We start from the raw sequence: 11,631 nt of genomic DNA on the forward strand, positions 1-11,631 counted from the left end.
TATGTATACACATTTTATAAATTATGGCCACTAAAAATAGCTATACAGAATAGAAAACTACGTGTGAAATAAAAATTTACCATTAGTCACTTAAATAGTATCACACTGAAGTCTTAAAATATCAGCTTCAGTGCATATTATAATACAACTACACACATAACAACACTTTTTCTACAAATATAATATAAAATTATATTATTCAGTAACTTGTACATTTTACCCACTTAATACATTATTGAAAATTATCCATATCACTTGCAGAACTCCCTCCTCTATATTTAATTACTATATATATGGCATATATATATATTTGTTGACTATATACATATTTTATTTTAGGAACCTATTATGATTTATTTCATCATCTAATTTGTTGATAGGTAAATTGTTTCTCTTATTTTTCTAAAAAAATCCATTGATTACTTGAGCAATTAATAAAAGTTACAAATAATTATGTTAACAGTAGTTATATTAAAGGAACAGGGTGTATGATTTTTTAATCTCCTATAGGATATGTTCTAATATTGTTTGAATTATTCTAAATGGGCATGAATATTTAAAACTACAAAAATACTTCTAATCATTAGTATCTACTACAGTTGTATTTAAATATATCATTTTTTTACATAAATTGTTTCAGTCCTCATGCTTTATTCACTGTATCTGAAAAAAAGACAGGAGAAATTATGATTAATATAATTTAAAAGTATAACTTATAAAATAAACAAGTTTTTCATTATATGGAGACAACTAACAAATTTAATATCTAGGCGATAAGTTACATCGCTTCTTATTTTCTTAAGGGGAAAAGGTAGTTTACGTATCATGCTCAGAGCAAGCATCCTGTCTGCTGTGGCAACACTGAGCTCTGCCTCTCTGATCCTGGCTCACTGTGGCCCTCTGCTCACCCTCTGATCCAGGCAGTCTGACCCAGACCATGGAGCCACTGAAGGCGCTGGCACTGTCGAGCCCCAGCCTTGATCTTCATCCTTTGCCGGAGGAATCTCTCGAAATAAACACAGGTACGATCAGATACTGTTATTATTACTAATAAGTAATACCTACATTTGATGAGAAAATATTACAAAGTTGATGGTCAGATAGATATTCGTAGGAGTTGAAAAGCTTTTGTTTTACATATGAATTTAACATTTGCTTTCATTAAGTGAATGGGATTTAAATTTCAGAGCATTTGTTTTAGTACATAAATATTTACAAATGGGCTTCAATTTCACATTTTTCGGAAAAATGTTATTGCTTTGGTGGCTATGACTTCTGCTTCACTTTCACTAAAGAAGTACATGCAATATATTGACAAGAGAATTTATCTACCTAGTAAGAATTAGAGTTTTTTCTCATGCTCCTGGAATTGAGATTAAATTCAGTTATCGAGGAAGCAAAGATAGGCATTTAAAATAATTTTTATATTCCCACTCTTGCTTCTGCAGTCAATGTTGCTTCTGAAGCTATCGGACACTATATTTTTACAATTTCTATTCCACACTGCTATTATTAGCAGTGCTACAAAAATAATGTTACCTAATTATTGTTTTAAGTGCTATGCTATTGACTTCATAGACAATAACTTAACCTTCACAATACATCTATGAATGAATACAGTTGTTATTCCTATTTTATAGATGAAGAAACTAAGAATGATTTTTTAAAACCTGCTACATTTTACAAAGTAATGACATGACTGACTCATGTCATTACTCATTACTCACTACTCAACTTTTATTTATAGAATTAAAATTCTATAAGCATAAAATGGAATAATTTTTATAAGCTTATAGAATTAAAATTCTATAAGCATAAAATGGAATGATTGACTCATGTCATTACTCATTATTCACTACTCAACTTTTAATTATAGAATTAAAATTCTATAAGCATAAAATGGAATCGTTGTTTATTCCTAATGTGATTTTAATTATATACTTATATATGTGTGTATGTTAATTATAGTTATTGAATATATTTTTATTATATATTTTCTAGAGTTTTGTGAGGAAAATGTGACATACACAGAACTCAGAACTCATTCTTCTTTAAATATTCAGAAAGAAAATGTATCTAGGAATTTGAAGATAAAAGGTAAAAATACATTTAAAACTTCAGATTTATTTTTTCTAAAGTTTTGTTTATTTTTAGAGAGAGGGGAAGAGAGGGAGAAAGAGAGGGAGAGAACCACCCACCAGTTGCCTCTGGACTGGTTGCCTCTCCCAGGCACCCTGACCAGGGAAGGGGTCACAATGAGGACATGCTCCCCGACCCAGACTCAAACCAGAAACATGCCAGTCAGGGGTAGATTCCTTTTTGTCTGTTTGTTTGAACATTTAATGAACTAACCATAACAAAAAATATTCCTAGATTAACCTCTGAGTCAAAAGTCATCCTATGCAGCCATAGTATTTAATTGTCATACTAATTCAGTATTTAATTGTCATACTGATCTGAAGTGCTGTGTTAAGGACAAATGAGGGCAAACAATGAATCACTGAGCCCTGCGGTGGCTTAGAATGATGCACCATAGCCACAGAACAAAAAAAATGGTCCCCATGTAACTTTCCAGCTTGGTATTTTAGACTTAACAAAAGGTGTGTCTATTTAATGCCTCAGGATCTCTAAAACAGCATGGAGCTTTGAGGTATTTCATGGTAAATGGATTTATATCAAAACTGTTACAGAATGTTTGTACCAATTACTACTGTAAATGTTTTATATAATTCTGCAACAAGGTGAATGAAATCATTTTATTAAAAATTTGGAGAGGGTGATAAATTCACGATAGAATTTTTGAAGTGCTCTTTTGTAGTATTTGAAAGATTTGTTTAATGGTACCATTTGTTAGTTCACAAACAAGCTATCCATAGATTTAAAAAAAAACAAAACAAAACAGCTACATCTTCCCTGGCTGTAGCCAGATCTGCAAGATAATTGTTAGAGTTCCCCTCACAAGCTGAGATATATTTTCCCACAGTGTGTTGCTCCCATAAGCTTAGATTTCAGTCTAGTTCAAATGGGTTGAATATTTCTGCCCACAATTTTCTAATCCCAACTTCTGTGCCTTATTTCCACTTCTCACATTGATACCCTGCTTCTCCCGCTGGACAGATTCTCCCTGGGCCCTTGCTACAGTGGTATTTGCCTGCCTTTATTTAATTGTTCTGGTCATAGCTGCGATTATGATAGCTAAAGGTAAGTACGTTTCAGAGCTACTTAATTTGTTTCAAATTACTAGAATATAATTTTTAAATGCCTTTCAAATTTATTCTAAAGATTTTTTGTGGTATTTTTCCCTCACTTGGTATCTTAATTACATAAGAATAATTTTATCTGTTCAATTTTTGAATTTTCAATAATAGCATTGACCCACATGATCTTGGAGAAGAAATCAGTGGCTAGCTAAGTGTTTTGATAAAAAATGGAAAATAATACCAGCATTGTATATTTTATCATATTGTTATTGACATTATATTCACCAATCGGAGATATAATAAAACATGAAAATATTGATAGAATTTATTTCTGGAACAATGAAAAATTAACTGTTAGGGCATCAAGTCAAATAATTTTAGAAGGAGAGTTTAAGGGAGGAGAGAAAAGGCGGAGAGATGGTGGGCATGCATTCATCAAAAAGCGAAACCCAGTGATCAGAATGTTAGGCTGAGTCTATGCCTAGAGTGAACTCAATATGTCTTAATGTTCTTTAAAAAAATAGATAACATTTAAAAGAACCAGTCCATAAAATACTTAATAATGTTAGCGAATCAGAAATGGGAAAAATTTCTTCAAATGTAGAAAGTAGGATAAAATTCATAAAGCAGAAAAAACAAATACTCAAAACACACAGAGTATAAATTAATGCAAAAGGCATAATTAGATCTAAAGCATTTATAATTTTAAAATTAATTATTTCAGAGTATAGCAGAATACAGAATTTTAACAATAATAATTTTAATATATAATTTAATATAAAATGTTTGGTAAATTAAAAACTTGTTTAAACATAAAATTTCCTGCAAAGATACCTATGATGATAAAGAGAGGCTCAAAACAATGTAGAGAAATTAAATAAAATAATTATATTCTATAGAAAAAATAATTAATTAATCAGTAATGCATACCCAAGTAGATACATGACTGATCAGTTTTTAAGGATGAACTTTAAAATGTCTTCATAACAAAAATTGACCGCTAGATAAACTGTTAGTAGCGAGCAAAAGATGGAAGATTCTCATTGAAATCAGTAAGATGAGAATAGCATTTTAACAAATTATCTCCATATAAAGGAAAACATTTAAAGACAATATTTCTTACAAACATTAAGCAAAAATACTTCATAAAAGAGGAAACATAATACACCTCTGTACTAAAACAATGCTGCATGATGACCAAACTGGTTAAAATTACGAAGGAGTTTGGACATTTATCAAGAGATTTGTCAATATATTATAGAAGAGAAAAATAAATAACAAGTAAAAGAAACTTCCAGCGAAGATGGAGGCATAGATAGGCTTCACTTCTTCACACAAACAAAATAAGAATAACAATCAATTTAAAAAAAAAACAACCAGAATGACCAGAAAAACAAACTGCGTGGAGGTCTGACAACCAAGGAGTTAAAGAAGAAATATTCATCCACAGTGATCAAAGGGGTGGAGACAGCAGCTGGAGCAGAGAGGATGTGTGGCAAGGTAATGGCTGGTGGACCAGGCAGGTGAAGTGCTGGTTGGAAGACTGAGTGGTCCCACATTCACATGTGGATAAACTGGGAGGAACAACTGGGGAGTGAGACAGATTACACAACCCAGGGTTCCAGCACTGGGAATAAAGCCTCAAAACCTCTGGTTGTTAAAATCTGGGGGAGTTGCGTGGCCGGAGAAACTGCCAGTCTCATAGCAGAGTCTACTCTAGGGGCCCACAAGATCCTAGAACATATACAAGCTCACCCACCAAGGAATCAGTACCAGGGTAGTGCCAGGAAGAGTGCGACTCACTTGTGGGAAGTGGGGGAAGTGACTGAAATTGGGACAAGAGCTGAACAAGGGGCCTTGTTCCCTCTCTGATTCCTCTTCCACATACAACACCACAGCAGAGCAAAGAGGGTTTACCCACCCTGGTGAATACCTAAGGCTCTTCCCCTTATAATGGAACAGGTGTGCCAAGAAAAAATATAGCCCAAATGAAAGAACAGAACAAAACTCCAAAAATAGAACTAAGTGATGAAGAGATAGCTAGCCTTTCAGATGCAGAGTTCAAAACACTGGTGATCAACTTGGTCACAGAAATGACTGAGTATGATGCAAACTAGAGGAAGAAGTGAAGACTATGGAAAGTGAAATAAAGAAAAACATACAGGGAACCAACAGTGAAGGCAAATAAACTGGGACTCAAATCAATGATTCGGAACAGAAGAAAGAAATAAACATTCAACCAGAACAGAATGAAGAAACAAGAATACCAAAAAATGAGGAGAGGCTTAGGAACCTCCAGGACAACTTTAAACATTCCAACATCTGAATCATAAGGGTTCCAGAAAGAGAAGAGGAAGAGCAAGAAATTGAAAACTTAATTTGAACAAATAATGAAAGAAAACTTCCTTCATCTAGTGAAGGAAATAGAAATGCAAGACCAGGAAGCTCAGAGAGTCCTAAAGAAGTTGGTCCCAAAGAGGAATATACCAAGACATATCATAATTACATTACCCAAGATTAAAGATAACGAGAGAATCTTAAAAGCAGCAAGAGAAAAGGAGACAGTTACCTACAAAAGAGTGCTCATCAGACTGTCAGCTAATTTCTCAAAACAAACCTTACAGGCAAGCAGGGACCAGAAAGAAGTATTCCAAGTCATGAAAGGCAAGGACCTACACCCAACATTACTCTATCCAACAAAGCTATTATTTAGAATGAAAGGGCAGATAAAGTGCTTTTCAGATAAGGTCAAGTTAAAGGAGTTCATCATCACCAAGCCCTTATTATATAAAATGTTAAAGGAACTTATCCAAGAAAAAGAAGATTAATACTGTGAACAGGAAAATGACAACCAACTCACAAATATCAACGACCAAACCTAAAAAACAAAAACAAACTAAGCAAACACCTAGAATCACAGAAATAGAGAATACTTGGAGGGTTATCAGTGGGGTGGGGGATGGGGGAAAATGGGGGAAATGTTACAGGGAATAAAAAGTGCAATTGGTAGGTAAAAAATAGACAGAGGAAGGGTAAGAATAGTATAGGAACTGGAGAAACCCAAGAACTTCTGTGTATGACCCATGGGCATGAACTGGGGTAGGGGAATGCAGAATGCTGGAGGGAATGAGGATACCAAGCAGAGGGGGAAAACGGGGAGAAAAAAAATGAGACAACTGTAGTATCATACTCAATATATAATCAATATGACAAAGTATATTCCAAAATATACTTAAAATTTTTAAGAAAACATTTAATTTGATTAAGAGTATTTATGACAACTTGCAGCAAATATTTCTTACAGTGAATAATTAGAATCACTTTCAATATAATGAGGAAGACAAGGATGATTAATATTACTCAACATTTCTTTGTATGACCTAGTCAAAGAAAAGCAATAATGGAAGAAAATCTATTTAGTTATAAGTATCAAAAATTAAACACTGAAATTGTCCACAGATGGTGTGCTTTCTTATCCAGATATTTCAAGAACATATACTGAAAAATAATCAAAATAAGAACTTTATTAAGGAAGCTGGAAAGAAAGTTAACAGAGTTTTATTATATACTAGCGAGTTATATATTAACATCTAATACCTAGGTCCATGTTTTAATCCTGTTATTGACATTTCTTCTTCATTTAAAAAATACTTAGCCAATGATGTTCATTCCCAACAGGCTATTTTCTCAACCCTGCTTCTTACCAACATCAAGAACAAAACCAGATACTTTAATATTGTTTTCTTCCTTGGCACTTGATGTGAAATGAACCTAGGAGTGACCTGCGGTATCTAACTGTCACTGATTATCTCAACTCAGTGAATTATTACACTTCTTTATCTCTGCATTACAACCCATCTAATGCAAGACAATAAACTTTGTCTTGATAAGCAGGAGAGAAGAGAAAAGCAGTTAGACCAACAGAAATATTTCCCTGTGTCAAATAAGCTAATCTTACATGGAAGATCTCCCTGGATATTATGGCCATATAGTAAGTGAACTAGGGATGAAAAGAAAGAGTGACAGAAAAGGAGGGGAATTCTGTAAACAAACAAGAATATTTGGGGGGTAATAATTGTAGTCGAGCCTGGCTTGCTTATCCAATGATGCCTTAGGATTTAGCTTGACTATTTGGCTTCTCATTTTAAGGACAGAACACTACAGGCAGCTCTTTCATAGGGTTGCCAGGGATCAGAGACAACTCAACGGCGTTTGACAAGTACATTCTCCATGAGATAGAAAAGTTGTAAGTCCATATTCAACTAACATCAAACCAGTGACTAGCAGTGTCCATTGTAGGAAAATATGTTTAAAATATGAAATAATCCAGTTTATGGAACAAATTTTGAAGACTGCAAGTTTCAGGGAATGGAAAGTTGGTGATAATACTTTATGTTGGTTTCATTGAACTACCATAAGAAAAATTCTCAACTTTATTGCTGTAAGTGGTCTGGTGAGGGAATGACGCAGGAATATTTTTTCATGCATTCCCACAAGTCCAGCAATGCTCTTAGAGTCCTCTAGTCTGGAGAATACATGGCATAGTGAGAGGTCTACACCTCACCAAATCGAAATCCTTTGTCCAGCAACAAATTACATGATTTTGTACTTGGACTTGGATCAGACCTTGATAAAGCAAATGCACAGACAGATTTTTCTCCACAATCTGTGGAGTCTCCAAAATCCCCTGGAAGTAACCACAGACCATTCAGGTTAAAATAAATTCAAGCGAGGAATATTCCATTCACTCTTTATTTGGAAATTCAAATTGTGCCATTTGGAGTTTCAGGTCCTTCAAAATAAAGGGACGCATCCGTGCAAAATGACGTGGGTTGATGGTTTCATATTTGAAGATAGTTATACACAGAGCTACTAAGAAAAGTGTTATAATTTTGTAATCTTTTCACTTTGGTGAGTTTGAATTTCAGCCTGTAAACAATCGATAGTCTCTGCAGGAGACGAAGGGGTGGCATTATTCAAGCCATGCATTGGAGGTATTCACTCTACAGGCATTGTGAGGAAAATGTCAACAAGTAAGAACTAGAGATAGTCAGCCTGTAGAACATTATAATAGCTCACTATAAACACAATAAAATCTGAAAAGGGGAAATTTTGTGTCATTGTGAAGAAGGGAACAGGTGTCTGAAGCGTTGCAGTGACAGAACTAACACTTTGTGATTGACTGAACCTGTGCTATGTCAAACCTGTTCACCTCAAAGATAACTCAGGTCATTATGTCCTGACTTTTCCATGTCTACTAATTGCTTAGAATGGCATCAATCAAATATGAAAACTTGAAATTATTAAAGCATCAGTTATTAATTCATACACATCCATCCATCATCAGTAAAAGTTTAATATCAGTTGCACGCAAATGAAATTTTATCATGTATTCCTCAGTTAATAATAAAAGTGATGAACAAATTGTATTTAAGAAATTTTAGATTTCAATTTTATTTGTAGGGTCAATTTTTTAAAAGAGAGAATAGTCTTAAAATGTATTTTCATTTGCAAATTTTATGACTTCCAGTTCAGTATCTAGAAAGACTGCTGAAGGCACAGGAAAGCAATCTGCAAAATGAGACTGCACATTAAAAAATGCCAACGTAAAACAGAGGTATGTATTGAATTACAATGGGAATCTTGTGTCACATGGAAGTGATTGAAATCTACATGCATATATACAACTAATAGATATGAGATCAAAGTTGCATAACTATGGTGTACTTAGCAGAAAAATTTTCATGTATCAGAACTTCCCTCAAAGTTATGGAAGATAATCAAAAATAATTTTAAAACTATAATACACTGAGTCACCAACCATGGGTGATAGGTTATCTTCATGCATGTACTTTTCAAAACATATTTTATTAAAGTACAGTTCACATACGATATTACATGAGTTTCCAGTGTACAACAGAATGATTCCACATTTATACACCTTGTGATGTGGTCGCCATAATGTTAGTAACCATCTGTCACCATACCAAGTTATTGCAATATTATTGACTATATTTCCAGTGCTAGATATTACATCCCCATGGCTTATTTATTTTATAAGTGGAAATGTACACCTCTTATTTCCCTTCCCTTTTTCACCCATTCTCCCACCTTGCTCCACCTGGCAACCATTCAGTTGTTGTCTGTATCTGAGTCTGTTTTGTTTTTGCTTGCTTTTTTGTTTGTTTGTTTAGGTTTTTGTAGATTCCACATATAAGCTAACTCCCATGATATTTTTTGTTTTTCAAGGTAACTTCTCCTCCTTTAAAGAAAACTGATATATTATTTCTGCTGAGACTATAATCTTGGCAACAAGAAAATACTTCTGAAGCCCTGAGTTCCAGTCTTATTGAGCAGGACAAATAGCAAGGAAGAACTGGGAGTGCCTGGCGTGCTATTCATTCCTCTATTTTCTAATACAGAAGATAATTACAAATAGAGACTTTTTAACATCTTGTGCTCATTCGATCACATAAAACTCAATATATTATAATTGGAGATCTCTTCATCAAACAGAATATATCAAAATAGGGACTTCAAATGATTGTGTAATTTTTAAATTTTAAATATATTTATATACAGATGTAAATATAGGATCCATAAAAATTTCAGACCTGGGTAAATAAATAGGGGAGGAAATCATGCAGGACATACGAACTAGTGGAAATCTAGTCATGATCAGCACCTAAGATGTACTTGTTTATTGATTGCTTCTGATATTTCTCGCACCAGCACTTCAGTGATTACGTGTATTAAAGCAGGTACTGTCCCCATATCCTACGAGACAGTGCTACCATTATTGCTATAGTAGTAATGAAGAAGCTAAGGCCCAGAGAGGATGAGAAATGTTTCAAAGGTTGGATAGCTAGTAAGAATTAACACCAAGATTTAAGCCAAGGCAGACATTCTCTAGAGACCATGAACTTAGCCATGATGCTATGCTGACCCCAGAACAACACGTCACATTGAACCCAGTTGCATGAATATTGCTTCTTTGGAAACCGTCAGGGCTGCTTATACCAGCAGATCTACATTTTTCTCTCCTAGATGTATCTTTCAGAGAAGAAAAAATGATTTAAAAAATTTTCCAGAATCAAATTTCATGGTAGCTCTTGAAGTGATGCTATTCGACTCTAGCAAGTGTAAAGAACACAGGTCTTTTTTGTTGAGTTCTCCTTTACTATGGGGCCGTTGCCTCTCGACTGTTTTCCTTTTTCACTGCATCCACATTCTGTTATTCCCTTCAATAAAGACTTCAAACTGTATCAGTGGTGGTAGATTCATGGCATGGATGCAAACACTTTCCTTACGGTGCTCTTGGAAGGCACTCCTCACAAACACAGCATCCTTCCCCACGGAGGCTGGACTCCACTTGGAATAACTTTCAACAAGGCTCATCTGGATGCCCTCGCCAGTTAAACTGCTGTCTTTGTATGATGTTTCAAACTGAACCTGCACATACCAATCCCCAGTGAATGCTTTCAGAAAGAATAAGTAAAAATACATTTAAAAATAAAGTTAGAAACAGGATAGAGTCACACTATTTAAAGGAATAGAACTAGAAATGGGTGCTAACTACCTGTTATATATTGTTTTTAAATGAAATGTGTTGGGGTAACAGTGGATAATAACTTACTTTTCTAGGGACCCCATAGTCTATAAAAGGGTAGTTGGCTACCCTCCCTTCACATAGGTTCAGAAAAGATCTTAGATGCTAAATGTATATTCTCTGAAATAAAGGGAATATTGGCATCTCAGAAATACAGCAGTGAGCTATGACAAAATAGAGTCTCTATTTCTCTTCAGAGTCTGTTGACTACAAGGCTCCTGAAACTTACAGCACTTGGGGTGGTCGGAACAGTTTCCTCTCTACCCATAGGGGTATCTCCCACCTGTTACTGACAAATTTGCATGCATGTGTTAACATTTTACGTAACCTCATTTTTAAAAATTCCAGGGAGATATACACCAAAGTAAAAAGCTAAACCCTGCCCCCTGGCTGGTGTAGTTCAGTGGATTGAACACGGACCTGCAAATCAAAGGGTGGCCAAGTCGATTCCTGGTCAGGGCACATGCCTGGATTGCAGGCCAGGCCCTGCTGATGTTTCTCTTCCCTCTCTTTCTCCCTCCCTTCCCCTCTCTAAAAATAGTAAATAAAAAGTTTTTAAAAAAGCTAACCCCTGAACATTGCTACCTTTTTGTTTAGAATGACCATCTGGAAAAGAAAATACTTAGAGAAGAAAAGTATACAGTCAACTAGATACTGTGGGGTGGAAAGAGTCTGATAGAGTATATAATTCTTCTGTTACTAGTAGGTTGTTTTCTGCGATAGCAAAATAGGGACAACAGTAAAGCACACGTTCTTACTCGTCGTATGTACTTTTGGACCAAGTCCTGTGGAATAAACAAAGAATGGTGCTACTGTGTCAGA

The 11,631-nt window shown here is 34.7% G+C and overlaps 1 long non-coding RNA gene across 2 annotated transcripts; it reads left to right on the top strand.

Moving 5' to 3' along the window:
• Positions 1-848: 848 nt before the first annotated feature.
• LOC119002282 (uncharacterized) lies at positions 849-10,465 on the top strand. Of its 2 annotated transcripts, none has more exons than XR_005069721.1 (4): positions 849-1,022; positions 3,118-3,201; positions 8,731-8,817; positions 9,450-10,465. It is a non-coding gene; the product is annotated as an uncharacterized LOC119002282 (long non-coding RNA). The 2 variants fall into 2 exon arrangements; XR_005069720.1 differs by lacking the exon at positions 849-1,022 and adding an exon at positions 2,061-2,097.
• The last annotated feature ends 1,166 nt before the right edge of the window (positions 10,466-11,631 follow it).

This window comes from Sturnira hondurensis, unplaced genomic scaffold, assembly GCF_014824575.4.
Source record: "Sturnira hondurensis isolate 20B ecotype Veracruz unplaced genomic scaffold, ASM1482457v3 Scaffold0017436, whole genome shotgun sequence".
NCBI lineage: Eukaryota > Metazoa > Chordata > Mammalia > Chiroptera > Phyllostomidae > Sturnira > Sturnira hondurensis.